The following is an 18,659-nucleotide window of genomic DNA, read 5'->3' on the forward strand; positions in this document are numbered from 1 at the left end:
AAAGCAAAAGGAATAGTCTGTGGAGGAAAAATCTTTCCTAAAACAGTTTGAGTCTTCATCTGCCTGTCAGTGCTGAGCAACTCAAACACTGAAGAGCAAATTCTTTAGCTAATATATTTTGCCTATCAAAAGCTATAGGGCGGGATTCTCTGAAGCCCAACGCCGATATCGTAATCGGCGATCGAGCGGCGAATTCACTCCAATGCCCAAATCGGGGCCAGTGCCAGTGTGACGCCAGTCAGCCATGCTTCGCCCCATCGGAAGTGGCGTAATCGCGTCATGCACCGCTGCAACGGCATTGGCGCATCATCAGCAGGCCCTCCCGCGATGCTCCGCCCCCGATGGGACGAGTTTCCGACAGCGTGGGAGGCGTGCGGTCTCAACAGTCAGGAACCCGGCGTGACGGCTGCAGACTGTGTCCAGCACCGCCACATGCGGCCGGGATCTGTGCCGCTGGCCGGGCGTCTTCTGTGAGGGCTGGGTGGACTGGTGGGGGGTGGCCAGGGGGTGGCCTGTGGGGTCGCAGATGGCGGGTCGGGTCTGCGCAAGGCCGGCATCATGTTGTACAGCGCGACCGCTGCAGTTTGTTGCCGTGAGCATGTGCAGCCAGTGACACAGCCATTCTCGGAGCGGGGGCTGGGTGTTTCACCCAGCGCCGCTGCTAGCCCGGTCCCGGAATTGGTGAGGGTTCAGCACTGATTTTTGGGTCGTAAAACGGCTGCAAATTCTCCGTTTGAGCTGGCACTTAGCCGCTGAAACGGAGAATCCAGTCCACTGTTCTTCCGCTGGAGATGAATTGCAACCAGTTTCGGATTCCCCTGGGAGCGCAAACAGGTAAGCAATTCCATATTCCTTGCCATGCGAATTTATGCAAAATGAAAAATGACTATGTGCTAAGTACCCATACCCAGGTTTTACCATGACTGCAAGTTTATTAATTTCCTGTACTGAAAAATGGCACAAAATGAGGCAGGATCACACATCGAATAGCTTGAATCTCAATTATGAGAGTCTGCATATGTTATGCTACGCATAAAAATGTTTGTTTGCAGATTTACCATCAAGCAAAAGGTTCTCTGCACAGCGTGCTACAATTCTAACTGGCTGAAAATTCAAGTCCAGGATCTTGGGCGAGATTCTCCGACCCCCCGCCGGGTCGGAGAATCGCCGGGGGCTGGCGTGAATCGTGCCCCCGCCGATTGCCGAATTCTCCGGCACCGGATATTCGGCGGGGGCGGGAATCGCGCCACGCCGGTTGGCGGCCCCCCCCCCCCCCCGCGATTCTCCGGCCCGAATGGGCCGAAGTCCCGCTGCTAGAATGCCTGTCCCGCCGGCATAGATTAAACAACCTACCTTACTGGCGGGACAAGGCGGCGCGGGCGGGCTCCGGGGGAGGGAACGGGGTGATCTGGCCCCGGGGGGCGTCCCCACGGTGGCCTGGCCCACGATCGGGGCCCACCGATCCACGGGCGGGCCTGTGCCGTGGGGGCACTCTTTTTCTTCCGCCTTCGCCACGGTCTCCACCATGGCGGAGGCGGAAGAGACTCCCTCCACAGCGCATGCGCGGGGATGCCGTGAGCGGCCGCTAACGCTCCCACGCATGCGCCGCCCGGAGATGTCATTTCCGCGCCAGCTGGCGGTGCGGAAATTAGTCCGGCGCAGACCTAGCCCCTTAAGGTTGGGGCTTGGCCCCCCAAGATGCGGAGGATTCCGCACCTTTGGGGCGGCGTGATGCCCGACTGATTTGCGCCGTTTTGGGTGCGGGTCATGGAATCATAGAATCATAGAAGTTTACAGCATGGAAACAGGCCCTTCGGCCCAACCAGTCCATGCCGCCCAGTTTTTACCATTAAGCTAGTCCCAGTTGCCCGCACTTGGCCCATAACCCTCTATACCCATCTTACCCATGTAACTATCTAAATGTTTTTTAAAAGACACAATTGTACCCGCCTCTACTACTACCTCTGGCAGCCCATTCCAGACACTCACTACCCTCTGAGTGAAGAAATTGCCCCTCTGGGCCCTTCTGAATCTCTCCCCTCTCACCTTAAACCTATGCCCTCTAGTTTTAGACTCCCCTACCTTTGGGAAAAGATGTTGACTATCTACCTTATCTATGCCCCTCATTATTTTATAGACCTCTATAAGATCACCCCTAAGCCTCCTACGCTCCAGGGAAAAAAGTCCCAGTCTATCCAGCCTCTCCTTATAACTCAAACCATCAAGTCCCGGCAACATCCTAGTAAATCTTTTCTGCACTCTTTCTAGTTTAATAATATCCTTTCTATAATAGGGTGACCAGAACTGCACACAGTATTCCAAGTGTGGCCGTACCAATGTCTTGTACAACTTCAACAAGACGTCCCAACTCCTGTATTCAATGTTCTGACCATTCTGACATCGCGCCGATACCAGAGGATCTTGCCCCAGATTTCTGAATTAACAGGTGGAGATTTGGTATTCAGTAAAGTGCAGTCCTAAAGGCACTATTCCTTCTGCCACCTGATGTGCTGGAGCTGCATTATTTAATTAAATGTAGGGATGGGCAATAAAAATATTGGGTGAGCCAGCGGCACCCACGGAAATAATTTTAAAAACACACTCAGCATTTCCTATATCTACAGTAATGTTTCAACCACAAATTTATATGCTACAAGTAGCTTGTAATTGAACAATGAGAAATTTAATTTTCAACCTTCTGTACTTAAATTCTATGATTCTATGAATTAGCATGCTTATTGAACACAGGTTGAAAATGCGATTGTTATCTGAAAACACTATGGTAATAGTAAGAGGGTGTTGACAATTTATTGCTAATTGAATTTGTTATTTAATACCCCATTTCATTTAAAGGATCAGCTCAGTGGCACTTCTGCTTTTAAAGACGGGGAACATGTCTGAGCAGCCTTGCCAGCACTTAAAATGAGCAGGAATTGGAAAAGCATAAAAGGGAACCTGTGGCATTTATATACACGCAACAGGATTAGGACACCAAAACATGCACTAAAATCCTTGGATACATGTGTAAGAGGGTTAAGGCCCATCTTAGGTGCCTGCTAGGATCTGAAATATTGACCAATTTACTTGTGCATCGGACATCTTTCAAGGGTCTTAGGGGGCAGGAGATTGAAGTCTTACATTTTGAGGAAAGGCTGGACAGGCTAGGCTTGCATCCCTTGGAGTTTAGTAGAGAGGGGACTTGATTGAAACATGGAAAATCCTAAGGGATCTTGACAGGGTGAACACGGTGAGGATTTTTCTTCTTGTGCAAGCATCTCGAACTAATGGGGGATTCACGGTTTAAAAAGCAAAGGGGTTGCCCATTTAAGACAGATGAAAAAAATAATTTTATTTCCGAGTTTGAAACTTTGGAATTCTCTTCCTCAAAGATGATTGAGGCGAGTCTTTGAATATCATTAAAGCAGATGTAGGTAGATTCTTGATAAACAAGGAGGTGAAGGTTTATCGGGGATAGGCAGAAATGAAGTTGAGGTTAAAATTAGATCAGCCATGATCTTATTAAATGGCAAAGCAGGCTCGAAGGACCGAGTGGCCTACGTGTCCCCCTAATTAATTTGTTCGAATTGGGCCTCATGGTGGCTATCATGTGTCCATAAAACAAACACAATGTTCAATTTCTACCCTCTTCCATTCAAACTATAAGCAAAGAGGGAGATACAATGGTGGGTTGCATCAAGGTAATTAAAGGATGCTCATGTTGAGTGTAAACACCAGCGTATATTAGCTGGGCTGAATAGACTTTCTGTGCTGTTGATTCCAAATAACAAACTCAGAAAAAACACAAACTAATATTATGGTCAGCACAAGGGAGTGCGAAGGATTCTGAAGGAATAAAGCTAAAGATTCAATTTACAATATACACTACATTACAATCCCAGTAATGTTACAACTTTCCAGAATGGAATCCGGATTTAAAAGACCATGGGCGGGATTCTCCGTCCGGGACGCCCGGAATGCATTCCCCGATGGGACGGAGAATCGGGTGTCGGGGGGAAAATCAAGATCGGCACCCCAATGCTCCGACCACCCCAACCCACCCCCCGGCCCTGCTAAAGTGAACGAGGTCCATGACGCGCGCCGTCAAAGTTGGGGGGGGGGGGGGAAGAGATGTAAATAAATGCAAATGGGTCTTAATGACCCATTTACATCTAATTTAGCAGCCCTGAGTGCCCGCTGCTCCGGCTTCCTGTGATTCTCTGGTCCCCGTGGCCGGAAATCAGGTGAGCATGGATCACTTGTGGTTTTTACCAGTGTGGTGGGTCAAGGGGCCCCATTGCCCCACCATGCCAGGGCCACGGCGGTAGAGACTAGCCAAAGAAAATTTCTCCCGCCCCTCCCCCCAACAATGCACTGCCTGCCCAAGCCTCCTCTAGCAGACCCTCCCTTCCCCCAGCATTCCTGCAATAGGGGGATCCTTGTAAGAGGGGGATCCCCCCCCTCCCACAGGGACCTCTGTTAATAGGGGGACCCCCCACAGGGACCTCTGTTAAGAGGGGTCCCCCCCCCCCACAGGGACCCCTTTTAAGAGGTGGACCTCCCCACAGGGACCCCTGTTAAAAGGTGGACCCCCCCCCCCTCCACAGGGACCCCTGTTAAGATGGGGACCCCCCTCCCCACAGGGACCCCTGTTAAGAGGTGGACCCCCACAGGGACCCCTGTAGGAAGGGGACCCCCCCCCCCCCCACAGGGTCTGCTGTAAGAGGGCCCCACCCACAGGGACCCCTGTAAGAGGGGGATGCCCCAAGGGACCTCTGTAAAAGGGGAACCCCCCACAGGCACCCCCTGACCAAGGGACCTCCTCCCCCGCCCCTTCTCCCCCCAAGGGGTGCAATTCAGACAGGGGCAGTGAGAAACATTATACTTACCTTGCAGCTACATGTGTCCATTCCTCGAAGGAGAGTAGCTGTGCCTGCATGTGGTTCCCACAGATCCATTAGCTGCAAGCCATTCATAGCTTTCCAGTTGTGGCCTGTGATTGACAGCTTGTACAAACCATCTGCAGTTTAGATCCATTCATATCCCTTCATGCTTCAGTGGCCTAAGTGGTTAAAGATTGCCCACATCAAACAGAGATAAATGCAGTGAAATCACACACTTGAGCAATTAGGATGCACTTAGTACTTTGAATGCACTTACTTTTCGTTGATGTGGTCAATGTTTACAAACATTGGGGTTTTACCATTTGGGCCACTGATGCTGAAGGGATATGAATGGATCAAAGCTGCAGATGGTTTGTACAAGCTGTCTATAAGCTATAATGCTTCCCAATGCCCCTGTCTGGACAGCTCTCTAGCTTCGAGACAGGGGTCCCTTTTATGGGGGTTTGGGGGGGGGGGGGGAAAACGTTGTTGTCTGTCAATAGAGGGGGTACCTTTCGGTATTCTTTCTGTCCCAATTCCCTGGTTATCTGGACTGTAACCTGTTCCTTAGGAATCTTGCATCTTTGCAATTCCCTAGTCTTGTCCAGCTTCTCCTGGCAGAGCGGAGAGATGTTCACTCTACGGTGTCCTGTCTGCAGCTGCAATATATCCAGCTAAAACTTAAAAGCTTTTCTACCTTTCAAGGGCCTTAAGTTGCTAAACAATGGCCATTTGTGTTTGCCTTCTATTTATTCTTCATGCCATAACCCCCTCTCAGCACAAGAGAGTCACAGTTGAAATTAAAACCAACCCCACACATACAAACACTTTTGTCCAGCACAAATCTAACTACAGGTTTTACCCTTCCAGGCAGAAACACATTGAATCAAACACACTTAAAACTATACCTTATTTCTAACCTTTACCAATATGAATACAAATCCCATAAAACCATCTTGTTTTCCGCACAACTTTTTTTCTAAAACCTTGGCAAATAGTTAAATGGACAGACATTGAGAATAATTAGTCATTAATTTAAGACCAAGCTAAATTCCATCTAGAATGATATCTAAGGTTCCTGGATTAATCAAGGGTTTCCATTGGTTCTATGACTAAATTAAGAAATTACTCAATAAATTAAGAAAAAGAAACTACAATGGTAATGCAGAGTGTGTGTCAGCACTGTAATACCAGGACTGTAATATGTTCTGTAATAACATGCAACTAGCAGGGTAGAGAAAGGGAACCAGCAGGTGATTTTCAAAAGACATTGCATAAGGTGCAACATAAAAGGTTACTACATATAAGAAGAACATATGGTGTTGGGGGTGCTATATTAGCACCACTAGAAGACTGACTAAAAGGAAACAAATTGCATAAATGGTTCATTTTCAGGTCGGCAAACTATAATTAGTGGAGTGCCCCAGGATCAGTGATGAGGCCTAACTATTTATGATCTAACTATTAATGACTTCGATGAAGTGTCCGATTGTGCTGTAGCCAAATTTGCAGATGAAACTAAGATAGGGAGGAAATCAAGTTGGGAAGGATACAAGTGTAGCCATCTGGAATGGCCATTTCCAGAATACAAAATGGATGCTCGCAATGAATGTAGGGAACTATGGACAATGTTAGGAGAACAAGCAGGCACAGAGCCTGTATGCGTATTGGGAAGGCAGCTCCCAGATGGAATTGAAACTGTAGGTCAATTAACATATTGATGGCCCATCTCCGGGAACAAAGGAAAGACACTCAAGCAACTGATACTGCTCCAGACATCCCGGCGCCAGTTCCCCAAACCGAAAGCACAAACAAAGCCAGGCCAGCGGCCACCAAAGACACGCCCAGCCATCAGGGCACCCACCCCTTTATTGGTCAAGATCAATACCAGTGATCATGATGCGGGCCAATTAATTGGGGCCAAGTTTAAGGCCCCCCCAAAAGCACGCGAAGCCCCTCCAGGTATAAGAAGAAACCCCCAAGAGAGAATCGCTCTCTTGGACTTGGCTCTCAAAGCGGAGAGACCCGTCCATCAGCTGCACCAGAAGCAAGTCCAAGGTCAACGCTCGCTACGAGACGGACAACCTTAGCTTTTCTCCTGTACCACTTCGAACCCAACCACCGCAGATCCGAACAAAGGCCATTGTTCCTCTGAGTGGGCACCCGAAGCTAAGTATAGGCGTTAGCGGTAGAGATAGTTTAGTTTACAGTACTTTGTGCATATGTAGATCTTACTGTGTGTGTAAATAAATAGTATTGAATTTGAACTAACTAACTGGTGTATTGGCTCTTTGATCAGTATTCGGGTTTGAACCTTGTGGCGGTATCGAGAGATACCTGGCGACTCGAAAGCGAACATAATTAGGATTAAGGAAGGCGACCATATTGACCGCCATATTCATATTTACTGGTGACTCTGGTGGGACTCGACCTAGAAGTGGCCTAGTCACTCCGAGAGAACCCAAAATTTGAATTTGAATCCAATTGGAAACAGGAAAAATCACAAGCGCAAGACCAATACTGATCAAACCACCAAGATTCGGAAGTGTGTTATTTGCATGCGTACTAACAGGGATAGAACATAGAACATAGAACAATACAGCGCAGTACAGGCCCTTCGGCCCACGACGTTGCACCGAAACAAAAGCCATCTAACCTACACTATGCCATTATCATCCATATGTTTATCCAATAAACTTTTAAATGCCCTCAATGTTGGCGAGTTCACTACTGTAGCAGGTAGGGCATTCCACGGCCTCACTACTCGTTGCGTAAAGAACCTACCTCTGACCTCTGTCCTATATCTATTACCCCTCAGTTTAAAGCTATGTCCCCTCGTGCCAGCCATTTCCATCCGCGGGAGAAGGCTCTCACTGTCCACCCTATCCAACCCCCTGATCATTTTGTATGCCTCTATTAAGTCTCCTCTTAACCTTCTTCTCTCCAACGAAAACAACCTCAAGTCCATCAGCCTTTCCTCATAAGATTTTCCCTCCATACCAGGCAACATCCTGGTAAATCTCCTCTGCACCCGCTCCAAAGCCTCCACGTCCTTCCTATAATGCGGTGACCAGAACGGTACGCAATACTCCAAATGCGGCCGTACCAGAGTTCTGTACAGCTGCAACATGACCTCCCGACTCCGGAACTCAATCCCTCTACCAATAAAGGCCAACACTCCATAGGCCTTCTTCACAACCCTATCAACCTGGGTGGCAACTTTCAGGGATCTATGTACATGGACACCTAGGTCCCTCTGCTCATCCACACTTTCAAGAACTTTACCATTAGCCAAATATTCCGCATTCCTGTTATTCCTTCCAAAGTGAATCACCTCACACTTCTCTACATTAAACTCCATTTGCCACCTCTCAGCCCAGCTCTGCAGCTTATCTATATCCCTCTGTAACCTGCTACATCCTTCCACACTATCGACAACACCACTGACTTTAGTATCGTCTGCAAATTTACTTACCCACCCTTCTGCGCCTTCCTCTAGGTCATTGATAAAAATGACAAACAGCAACGGCCCCAGAACAGATCCTTGTGGTACTCCACTTGTGACTGTACTCCATTCTGAACATTTCCCATCAACCACCACCCTCTGTCTTCTTTCAGCTAGCCAATTTCTGATCCACATCTCTAAATCACCCTCAATCCCCAGCCTCCGTATTTTTTGCAATAGCCTACCGTGGGGAACCTTATCAAACGCTTTGCTGAAATCCATATACACCACATCAACTGCTCTACCCTCATCTACCTGTTCAGTCACCTTCTCAAAGAACTCAACAAGGTTTGTGAGGCATGACCTACCCTTCACAAAGCCATGCTGACTATCCCTGATCATATTATTCCTATCTAGATGATTATAAATCTTGTCTCTTATAATCCCCTCCAAGACTTTACCCACTACAGACGTGAGGCTCACCGGTCTATAGTTGCCGGGGTTGTCTCTGCTCCCCTTTTTGAACAAAGGGACCACATTTGCTGTCCTCCAGTCCTCTGGCACTATTCCTGTAGCCAATGATGACATAAAAATCAAAGCCAAAGGTCCAGCAATCTCTTCCCTGGCCTCCCAGAGAATCCTAGGATAAATCCCATCAGGTCCCGGGGACTTATCTATTTTCAGCCTGTCCAGAATTGCCAACACCTCTTCCCTACGTACCTCAATGCCATCTATTCTATTAGCCTGGGGCTCAGCATTCTCCTCCACAACATTATCTTTTTCCTGAGTGAATACTGACGAAAAATATTCATTTAGTATCTCGTCTATCTCTTCAGACTCCACACACAATTTCCCATCCCTGTCCTTGACTGGTCCTACTCTTTCCCTAGTCATTCGCTTATTCCTGACATACCTATAGAAAGCTTTTGGGTTTTCCTTGATCCTTCCTGCCAAATACTTCTCATGTCCCCTCCTTGCTCGTCTTAGCTCTCTCTTTAGATCCTTATAAGGATATAAGGTAAACCTGAGCGATTTTGTTGTGTAAAACTGTCGGGAATTTTGTAGGCCGGAAAATAGCGTAAGCCGTACCCGTGTTTACATCACCACTTTATCACCCCCTGATCCAAATTTGGTAGAGACCCCAGAGATAGCGATAGGAATGGCAATGAAGGCAATGGAATGCCTTATGAATTCGAGGTCGCAGCGACCAGTAGAGTAGGACAGTGTTCCGTATGGGAAGAGGAGATCAGAAAGTACCTCAAAGGGAAAGGATGGCCCCTTTGGAGCGAATTCTGCGCGAATGATGAAACAAGTCCGGAAGTATAGGGCATACATGGTGGGAGAACCTGACAGAGATCCATAGGAAGAGCTTAGGGAAAGCTCGCAAGCCGATGGCAATCGTGTCCTGCTTGGCACAATTGCGAGGCACAGCGAAGGTGGTAAGAAAACTCCGTAGAGAGATTGAGGAGAGAGACAAGAATAGTGAAGGAGACGTGAGTGAGTATGAGAAAGAAAACAGGGAACTGAGAGAGCAGATATCGGCGAAGGACAAGGATATGGCTGATGTCAAACGGGCACACCAATCTTGTCTCGCTCATTTAAGCAGCTTTCAGTCGCAATACGACAAAGCCTAACGCACGGTGTTGGTAAGGGAGGAAACAGAACAACAAGTTGAGCAGTTACAGAAACAGTGTAACAATCTAAAAGCAGCCCTACGAGCACTCCACACTTCCACGACGGAATAAAGGCAGAGCTCAGTAGACCACGCAAAGTGCCGGAAGCAAATTGCAGAACTGCAATCTCTGCTTTCTGTCCAAAATGGGTCCCAGAGAACGTTTGGATCCCAATTAGACCAAGAAAATGGCCCCGATTGGCAGGAGTTAAACGAGACTGCCCATACATATGTACATGGCACATGTACATAGGAGAAGCCACAAAAGAGAAAAGCACCCCAACCCCCGATTGCACAGGCAGAACACACCCCTATGAACCCTGTCACCACACCGCACAGGGCCACAACAAAAGGAGACCCAGTATTCCTGTACACCATCCCATTAACCGTCAATCAATTAAGGGACGCGTGCGACAAGAATACACCGTTCCTACCCACATCGGACCCCCACCATCACTTTGCAAGAGTAAAACAACAGGCGACCATGTACGGCCTGGATGAAAAGGAGCAAGTGAAGCTCACAGTTTTAAGCCTCGGCCCTTCAGTCGTGGCAGCCCTTCCCCATCCACAAAATGTAGGAGGAGGCACCCTCCAAGAAATGCACACAGCGATTCTAGATGCGATCGGCTATAACAAAGGAGACCCCGTAGAAGGCCGAAACAAATGTAGGCAAAATAAGACAGAGCACCCCACAATGTTTGCTGGACCCTTGTGGATACATTTTACAGCGGTGTTTGGAGAGTTAGCCCGCGCCCATTTGACCCCAGATAATATGGCCAAATGGACCCGCATCCTAGTCTCCCATGCAACAGAGGCAGGACAGAGAGCTTGCGCAAATTACCACCCCTCAGACGAGGCCCACAACGAGAAATGGGTTTTAAAGGGATTGTCCCGCACTTGGGAACAGTCCGTTCAAGGTAAAACAGCCTATGGTAGAGCAGAGGAAGAGCAGGCAGATGTGAACATGCATCCAGTGAGGACACACCAACACCCCGCATGGGTAAATGAGGGAAGAAACAGCCCACAGCAAACTAAATCCAAAGAATGTTATAATTGCGGCCAATTAGGACATTATGCACGAGAATGTCAAGCGCCCCCGAAACAGCAACGGAATCAGCCCACCAATGCCCCCCCCGAACCAGCAATGACACCAACAGCACCAACCCCCCACCCAGGGAACCATACCCAAGGGAGCAATGCACCGGAGAGCCTGCTCCACCTTACGTGCCCCAGGGGTCGTGTTACAACTGTGGGCAGTCAGGACACTTCGCCTGAGATTGTAGGAGACCCCCACCACCAGCTAGACTCACCCCCAGATATGAAATAGAACACCACCCACAGCTGTTGCAAGGTTCCAGCTGCCCCATGCAAACTGTGAGCGCTTACCCGCCACTTCTCATGGCAGGGACACCTCAGCAATGCCACTTCATTTTTGTTTCTCTTATCCTTCCTCTCTTCTTCGGTCACACTACACTGACGCCGTATGCTAGTTACACCCCAAGCCAAATGTGATTTACGGTATCCTTCTTTCTGATGGAGCCTGCCCGTTTCTGTTATTTTAGTTTGTGAATTTTAAATGTTGCATGTTTGTTTGTGTACGACCCTCTGATAAAGTTTATTCATGGCCCCATGCCACCACTCTTTTAACGCCCACTGGCAGTTAAAGGAACTAGTTTGTCGGCAGACAACCGATCATAGCTACTCTTCTGATTCGAAGGTAATCACACGAGGCAACATCCACGGCGAACACAAATTCTTTCCGTTCTTGTCTGGTCACTCAGGCAGTGGAGTAACGGCACTGGTCCCCGCCCTGCCTGAGGACCCCCATCTGGTCAGCTACGCTCGGGTAGAGCACATACGGCACTGGTCACCGTCCTACCCGGGGATTCCACCCATTCTTACCCGCCGTGGCCCATACGCACCCCATTTGGAACTTTTGGTTCAAAACTCTTTTGTTTGTTTTACGCCGACCCTTAGGTTGCTTTCCATATGCTATTTACATCCTCAAACACTGGGATGGTACATTCACCGCATCACCCACACAGCCTGCGAGACTGCTCGCACTGTGTCAGTATTTTTACTCAGATGTCTTGTCCCAAATATTTGGTTTAAAAACATGAGGGAGTCACAGATAGTGACCAATTATAATGGGTAATTGGCAATAAAAGGACAGACAGACAGACATACGAGATCTCAAACAAGATAATAACAGAAATTATGCTCCTGTCCACAGAACTCCGGAACCACAGAAGCCTCAGGAAGATTACAAAAGAAAGAAGAAAAGCATGAAGACAACCATCATGGTCTACATTTGGATCTTGGCGGGTTCCCTACAGTTGCGCGCGGAGGCGACCCCCCCTGATCCCTACCACACAGGCCGTGAATGTTTCACACCCCTGCCATACACTGTACCCAGAGACAGCAACCGATACACCAACCTAGTGTGACAAGTTCATTACTTGGCATTCCCTGTCCTACGTTGTAGAAGCACTATTAGTGCTTGCAATACTCTGCAGTGTCATTCAGACACTAAGGCTTAGGAAATGGCAGAGGAAAGCCTCCCGCACTCCAGCATACACATTCAGATCCCCTATTTTCGGACTTCCCACCCTTTAAGTGAATTAAAGTGCATCCTTATTTTTTTGTGTTTGTTTGTTCGAATAAAAGAAATGTAAAACTCTGTGCTCGACTGCCAAGCCAGAGAGACCGGTGTTGCTGCTACTGTATAGTTTAAAATGTTGTACATGTTTCATTGATTAAGGATAGTTTAGTTAAGGGCAGTTATAGGTTCCAGTTTTTGTATTTTGTAATGCATGCCTGTATGTCACAGCACCCCGTAGAATTTTATAATGATGTGTGTACATAAAGTAATTTAGGTAAAAGCTCCAACCCATAGGACAGAGTAGTGTAAAGCCTGTCCTTGCTTATGGGTGTCCGACTTAGGAGGAGAATGAAGAAGGTGCAGTAATTTGATCCTTCACGCTTCGCGTTGAGGATCACAAGGAGGGTGTGTAGCCATTTGGGTAGGTCACTTCCAGAATACAAAATGGATGCTCGCAATGAATGTAGGGAACTATGGGCAATGTTAGGAAAACAAGCAGGCACAGAGCCTGTATGCGTATTGGAAAGGCAGCTCCCAGACGGAATTGAAACTGTAGGTCAATTAACATATTGATGGCCCATCTCTGGGAAAGACACTCAAGGAACCGATACAGCTCCAGACATCCCGGCGCCAGTTCCCCAAACCGAAAGCACAAACAAAGCAAGGCCAATGGCCACCAAAGACACACCCAGCCATCAGGGCACCCACCCCTTTTATTGGTCAAGATCAATACCAGTGATCATGATGCGGGCCAATTAATTGGGGCCAAGTTCAAGGCCCGCCCAAAAGCGCGCGAAGCCCCTCCGGGTATAAGAAGAAACCCCCGAGAGAGAATCGCTCTCTTGGACTTGGCTCTCAAAGCGGAGAGGCCCATCCACCAGCTGCACCAGAAGCAAGTAAGTTCAAAGTCAACGCTCGCTACCAGACGGACGACCTTAGCTGTTCTCCTGTACCACTTCGAACCCAACCACCTCAGATCCGAACAACGGCCATTGTTCCTCTGACTGAGTGGGCACCCGAAGCGAAGTATAGGCGTTAGCGGTAGAGATACTTTAGTTTGTAGTACTTTGTGCATGTGTAGATCTTACTGTGTGTGTAAATAAATAGTATTGACTTTGAACTAACTAACTGGTGTATTGGCTCTTTGATCAGTATTCGGGTTTGAAACTTGTGGCGGTATCGAGAGATACCTGGCGACTCTAAAGCAAACATAATTAGGATTAAGGAAGGCGACTATATTGACCACCATATTCATAACCAGAGAAACAGAGCAACAAAAGTCTGCAAAGGGAATTGGATAAGTTAAGGGGCGGGAAACAATTTGGCCCAAGGTGGGGATTAATTTGGGAAAATGTGACGTTGCCTACTTTGGTAGGAAGAACAGAAATGCATAATATTATTTAAATGAGATCGCAGAATGCTTCTATACAGAGATTTTGCACATGAGTCATAAAATGTTTGCAAGCAGGTATCGCAAATAATTAGGAAGGCAAATGGAATGGAGTATGAAGGTAGGGACATCTTGCCACGACTGTAGCCCACTGGTGAGAACACACCTACAGTCCTTCAATGTTGTTTTGTTCTGCTTATTTAAGGGAGGACAAACATGCATGAGAGGCAGTTCAGAGAAGATTCACTCGGTTGATTCCTGGGATGAAAGTGTTTCTCTTATGAGAGTGTTTCTCTTATGAGAGTAGCTTCAGCATGTCTGGACTATACTCACTGGAATTTCGAAGCATGAGAGGTGATCTTATTGAAACATAGAAGATTCTTCGGGGGCTTGAGTAGGTAGATGCTGAGAGGATGTTTTCCCCTTATGAGAGGATCTAGAAGTACAGGGGAACTATTTAAAAATAAGGGGCCTCCCATTTAAGACCAAGAGGAGGAGGAATATCTTCTCTCAGAATGGCGATTAATTTTTTGAATTCTCCTTCTCAGCAGGCAATGGGGGCTGGATCATTCAATATATTCAGGACTTTAGTTGGATTTTGGATAGGCAAGGGAGGTGAGGGTTATAGGGAGCAGGCAGGACAGTGGGGTTAAGGACACAATAAGATCATATATGATCTTATTGAATGGTGTAACATGTTCGGGGGGGGAATGGGTGGGGGAGGGGGTTCGAATGGCCTTCTGCTCTTCATAGAATCTCATGCCTATACCAGTCTTTCAACCATTCACCCTCTGATCTAACTATCCAATGCTCATTCGCACATGGCTCAGGTAGTAATTCCAAGATTGCAGTGTGGGTCCTGCTCTTATTTCTTATAAGACCATAAGACCCTCAGACATGGGAGCAGAATTAAGCCACTCGACCCATCGAGTCTGCTCCGCCATTCAATCATGGCTGTTATTTTCTCATCCCCATTCTCCTGCCTTCTCCCCATAACCTCTGATCCCTTTATTAATCATGAACCTATCTATCTCTGTGTTAAAGACACTCAGTGGTTTTGCCTCCACAGCCTTCTGCGGCAAAGAGTTCCACAGATTCACCACCCTCTGGCTGAAGAAATCCCTCCTCATCTGTTTTCAAGAACAATTGGATAGTTTTCTCCAGAGTCCAGTCACATCTCAGAGGAAAGCACAGAAGTGGCAAGGGAAAAATGTGACTACTAGTCAGCACAGCAAGAAGAATCTGGGGGAGATTGCCAATATATATAGCTAATGTACTTGCTATGAGGATAGGGCACAAGTTGCCATGTGTACAGCTAGAATGCTCACTGTGGCAGCAGGGAGCAGAAGGCAATGAGGGTTGGAGGGGGGGGGGGGGGGGGGCGAGAAAGAGGGGGCGAGGGGTGGCGTTGTGAAGAGAGTGGAATAAAGTGATCACAACAGGGTTCAAAAGTTAAGAGGTATAGACAAAGTATACAAAACAAAACATCCAGAAGGGTGCATTGCCTTCCTGGTAGAAATATTAAGGATATCTCAAGAGTAACCATAGAGGAACTTGGAAATAGAGAGGAAATAAAGATTTGTCATGGATCAGGTTGTTGGAATGACATAGAAATGAAAATTGAAACTGGATTTCTAATTAAAAGCAGGACTCTGTTCGCAATTTTGGAATTAATACCAGAGCCAAGAGCTAATCAGCATAGGGATAGTACGAAGTCTTACAACACCAGGTTAAAGTCCAACAGGCTTGTTTTGATGTCACTAGCTTTCAGAGCTGGTTCCTTCACCTGAGGAAGGAGCAGCGCTCCGAAAGCTAGTGACATCGAAACAAACCTGTTGGACTTTAACCTGGTGTTGTAAGACTTCTTACTGTGCTCACCCCAGTCCAACGCCGGCATCTCCACATCACAGCATAGGGATAGTTAGATCAAAAGTTGAATGGCTGAAAGACTAGTTACAACATGTGAGATTCCATCTTAATTGAAGACTGACACCAGTATGAGGACAGGAAGAAACTCTAATGCTGGGGTGTGCTCCACCTGAACCAGTTGTGACCAGTGTCCCAGCAGAAAGGGTAAATCGGGCTAACTAATAAGACATGGGGGGAGGCACTTGGTGAAAATAACATAAGTTTGAAGTTAAAAGAAACAGAAGACACGATAGGGTGGCACGGTAGCACAGTAGTTAGCACTGTCACTTCACAGCGCCAGAGCCCCGGGTTCAACTCCCTCTTGGGTCACTGTCTATGTGGAGTATGCGTGTTCTCCCAGTGTCTGTGTGGGTTTCCTCCGGGTGCTCCGGTTTCTTCCCACAAGTCCCGAAAAACGTGTTTGTTAGGTGAATTGGACATTCTGAATTCTCCCTCAGTGTACCCGAACAGGCGCCGGAGTGTGGCGACTGGGGAATTTTCATAGTAATTTAATTGCAATGTTAATGTAAGCCTACTTGTGTCATTAATAAAAGATTATTATTATTATTGGAGTAAAGTTCAGATCAAGATAAGGAACAAGGACAGCATAAACAGTCAAGGAAGAAATACGATTATAAAACTGAAATATGAAAAGGACTGCGAAAGTAAAAATAATCCCCAAGACAGACAAACAAAATTGCCTGTATCCAAAATAAAACGGGGGAATAATTCATAGCGAAGAACCTGGGGCGAAATTCTCTGTTACCGGCGCAAAGTCCGCCAATCGGCGCAAAAAACGGCGCAAATCCGACTTGCGTCACGTCGGAAAAATGGGTCGAAAGTCTCCGGCCCGAAATGGGCTAGCAGCGACGTGACGGCTCAGAAGGCCGCGCTACTCTCCCCCACCCGACCGGAACAGCCGACCGGAACACCCGACTGGATGGCTGGCCGCCGCTCAGCCCCGAGGTTTGAGTCACGGGATGTGGAGGCGCTCCTGGATGCAGTGGAGCAGAGGAGGGACGCCCTGTATCCCGGGCACGGCCGCAGAGTTGCCCCACGCCACAGCCGGCGCCTGTGGAGGGAGGTGGCAGAGGCCGTCACCGCTGTGGCCCTGACACCACGGACAGGCACCCAGTGCCACAAGAAGGTGAACGACCTCGTCAGAGCAGGCAGGGTGAGCCTCCCATATCCCCCCTCCCCATATCCCCCCCTCCCCCATATCCCCCCCCATATCCCCCCTCCCCATATCCCCCCTACCCCCATATCCCCCCCTCCCCATAATCCCCCATATCCCCCCTACCCCATATCCCCCCTCCCCCATATCCCCCATAACCCCCCTCCCCCATATCCCCCCTCCCCCATATCCCCCATATCCCCAAGTGAATCCATCCCTAACCTTAACCTCTGCAATGCACGCGCAACCGATGGCGTGCATTCATATACCTGCCTAACACTGTTGCCTTTTACCCCTGCCACCCTCCCCCCCCCCCCCCCCCCCCCCCCCCGCCACAGGAGAAGCGTGCACACAACAATAGGGAGCATGTGAGGACTGGAGGAGGCCCCGCTGATTGAGAGGCCACTGACCGAACACGAGGGAAAGGGCCCTGGAACTGGCTGGCAGACCTGACGACCGGGAGGTTGCTGATGCAGAGGTCGGGGGCGTACTAGCAAGTGAGCCACACGACAGCCCGTCCCCCATATCCCCCCTCCCCCATATCACCTGATCACTGCCTGCGTGTCTAACTATGCATGCTTCATTGTGTATCGCAGGAGCAAACGTCGAGGCACCCATCCCCGCAGATGCAGACCGCTCCGCAGGATGCCCCTCGGAGGCCACGGGAGACGGAGAGACCCCGGACCCTCCGGCATGCCGACGCCCCGCAGGATGCCCCTCGGAGGCCACGGGAGACGGAGAGACTCGGACCCTCCGGCATGCGACGCCCCGCAGGATGCCCCTCGGGAGGCCACGGGAGACGGAGAGACCCGGACCCCTCCGGGCATGCGACGCCCGGGAGGATGCCCCTCGGATGCCACGGGAGCCGGAGGAGACCCGGGGCCCTCCGGCATGCGATGCCCGCAGGATGCCCCTCGCACACCACGGGAGACGGAGAGACCTGGAGCAACAGGGAGACGACACCCCCCGTCACGTGCGGGAGCGACGAGGGCAGGCGTGTGCCACCCCAGCGACGAGGGGGCAGCCACAGGCCCCCCGTCACATCCGATCCAGGACACCACTACCCAGGACACCACTACCCAGGACACCACTACCCGGGACAGCACTACCCGGGACAGCACTGCCCAGGGACACCCCTACCCGGGATAGCACTACCCAGGAAGACAAAATACCGGACAGTGACTCAGAGTGGATGGGTGGAGACGAACCCCCACCCCAAAGTGCCATGGGCTCAGAGTGGGACGAAGAGCACCGACACAACGCCACTGCTGTCACCAACACCCTCCACCATCGCAGAAACACTCACCTCGGTTCGGCACTTTAGTGATGAGGTGTCTGGTACACTCACTGGTGCGCACAACACAGCCGTCCTGGTACAGCAGGTGGAGGTAGGAGCAGCAGAGGGGCCGGGCGGTCGGAGGGCAGCTCAGCCCAAGCGAACATCTGCCGCCCAGATGGATTCCGGGTTCCTGGAGTTACCACACCCACCCATAGATCCGATGTAACCACCGACCCGGAGACGAGCGAAGAGGGTGACGGCCGGCTTGCGGCGGCTGCCAGTCGCAGGTGGAGGAGTCCACCCGCGTCC

General features: G+C 49.3%; 1 protein-coding gene across 4 annotated transcripts in view; it reads right to left on the reverse strand.

The window, feature by feature from the left end:
- Positions 1–18,659, reverse strand: part of LOC140425235 (thyroid hormone receptor beta) — a 322,477-nt gene that overhangs the window by 152,096 nt on the left and 151,722 nt on the right. The window contains exon 5 of one of the 4 annotated variants that reach the window (XM_072509316.1): positions 4,887–5,059. The exons of the other annotated variants lie outside the window; for them this stretch is intronic. The gene's annotated coding sequence lies outside the window, so the exon portion shown is untranslated. The remainder of the gene's footprint in view (positions 1–4,886; positions 5,060–18,659) is intronic. 4 annotated transcript variants of the gene reach the window in all.

This window comes from Scyliorhinus torazame, chromosome 6, assembly GCF_047496885.1.
Source record: "Scyliorhinus torazame isolate Kashiwa2021f chromosome 6, sScyTor2.1, whole genome shotgun sequence".
Classification (NCBI taxonomy): Eukaryota; Metazoa; Chordata; class Chondrichthyes; order Carcharhiniformes; family Scyliorhinidae; genus Scyliorhinus; species Scyliorhinus torazame.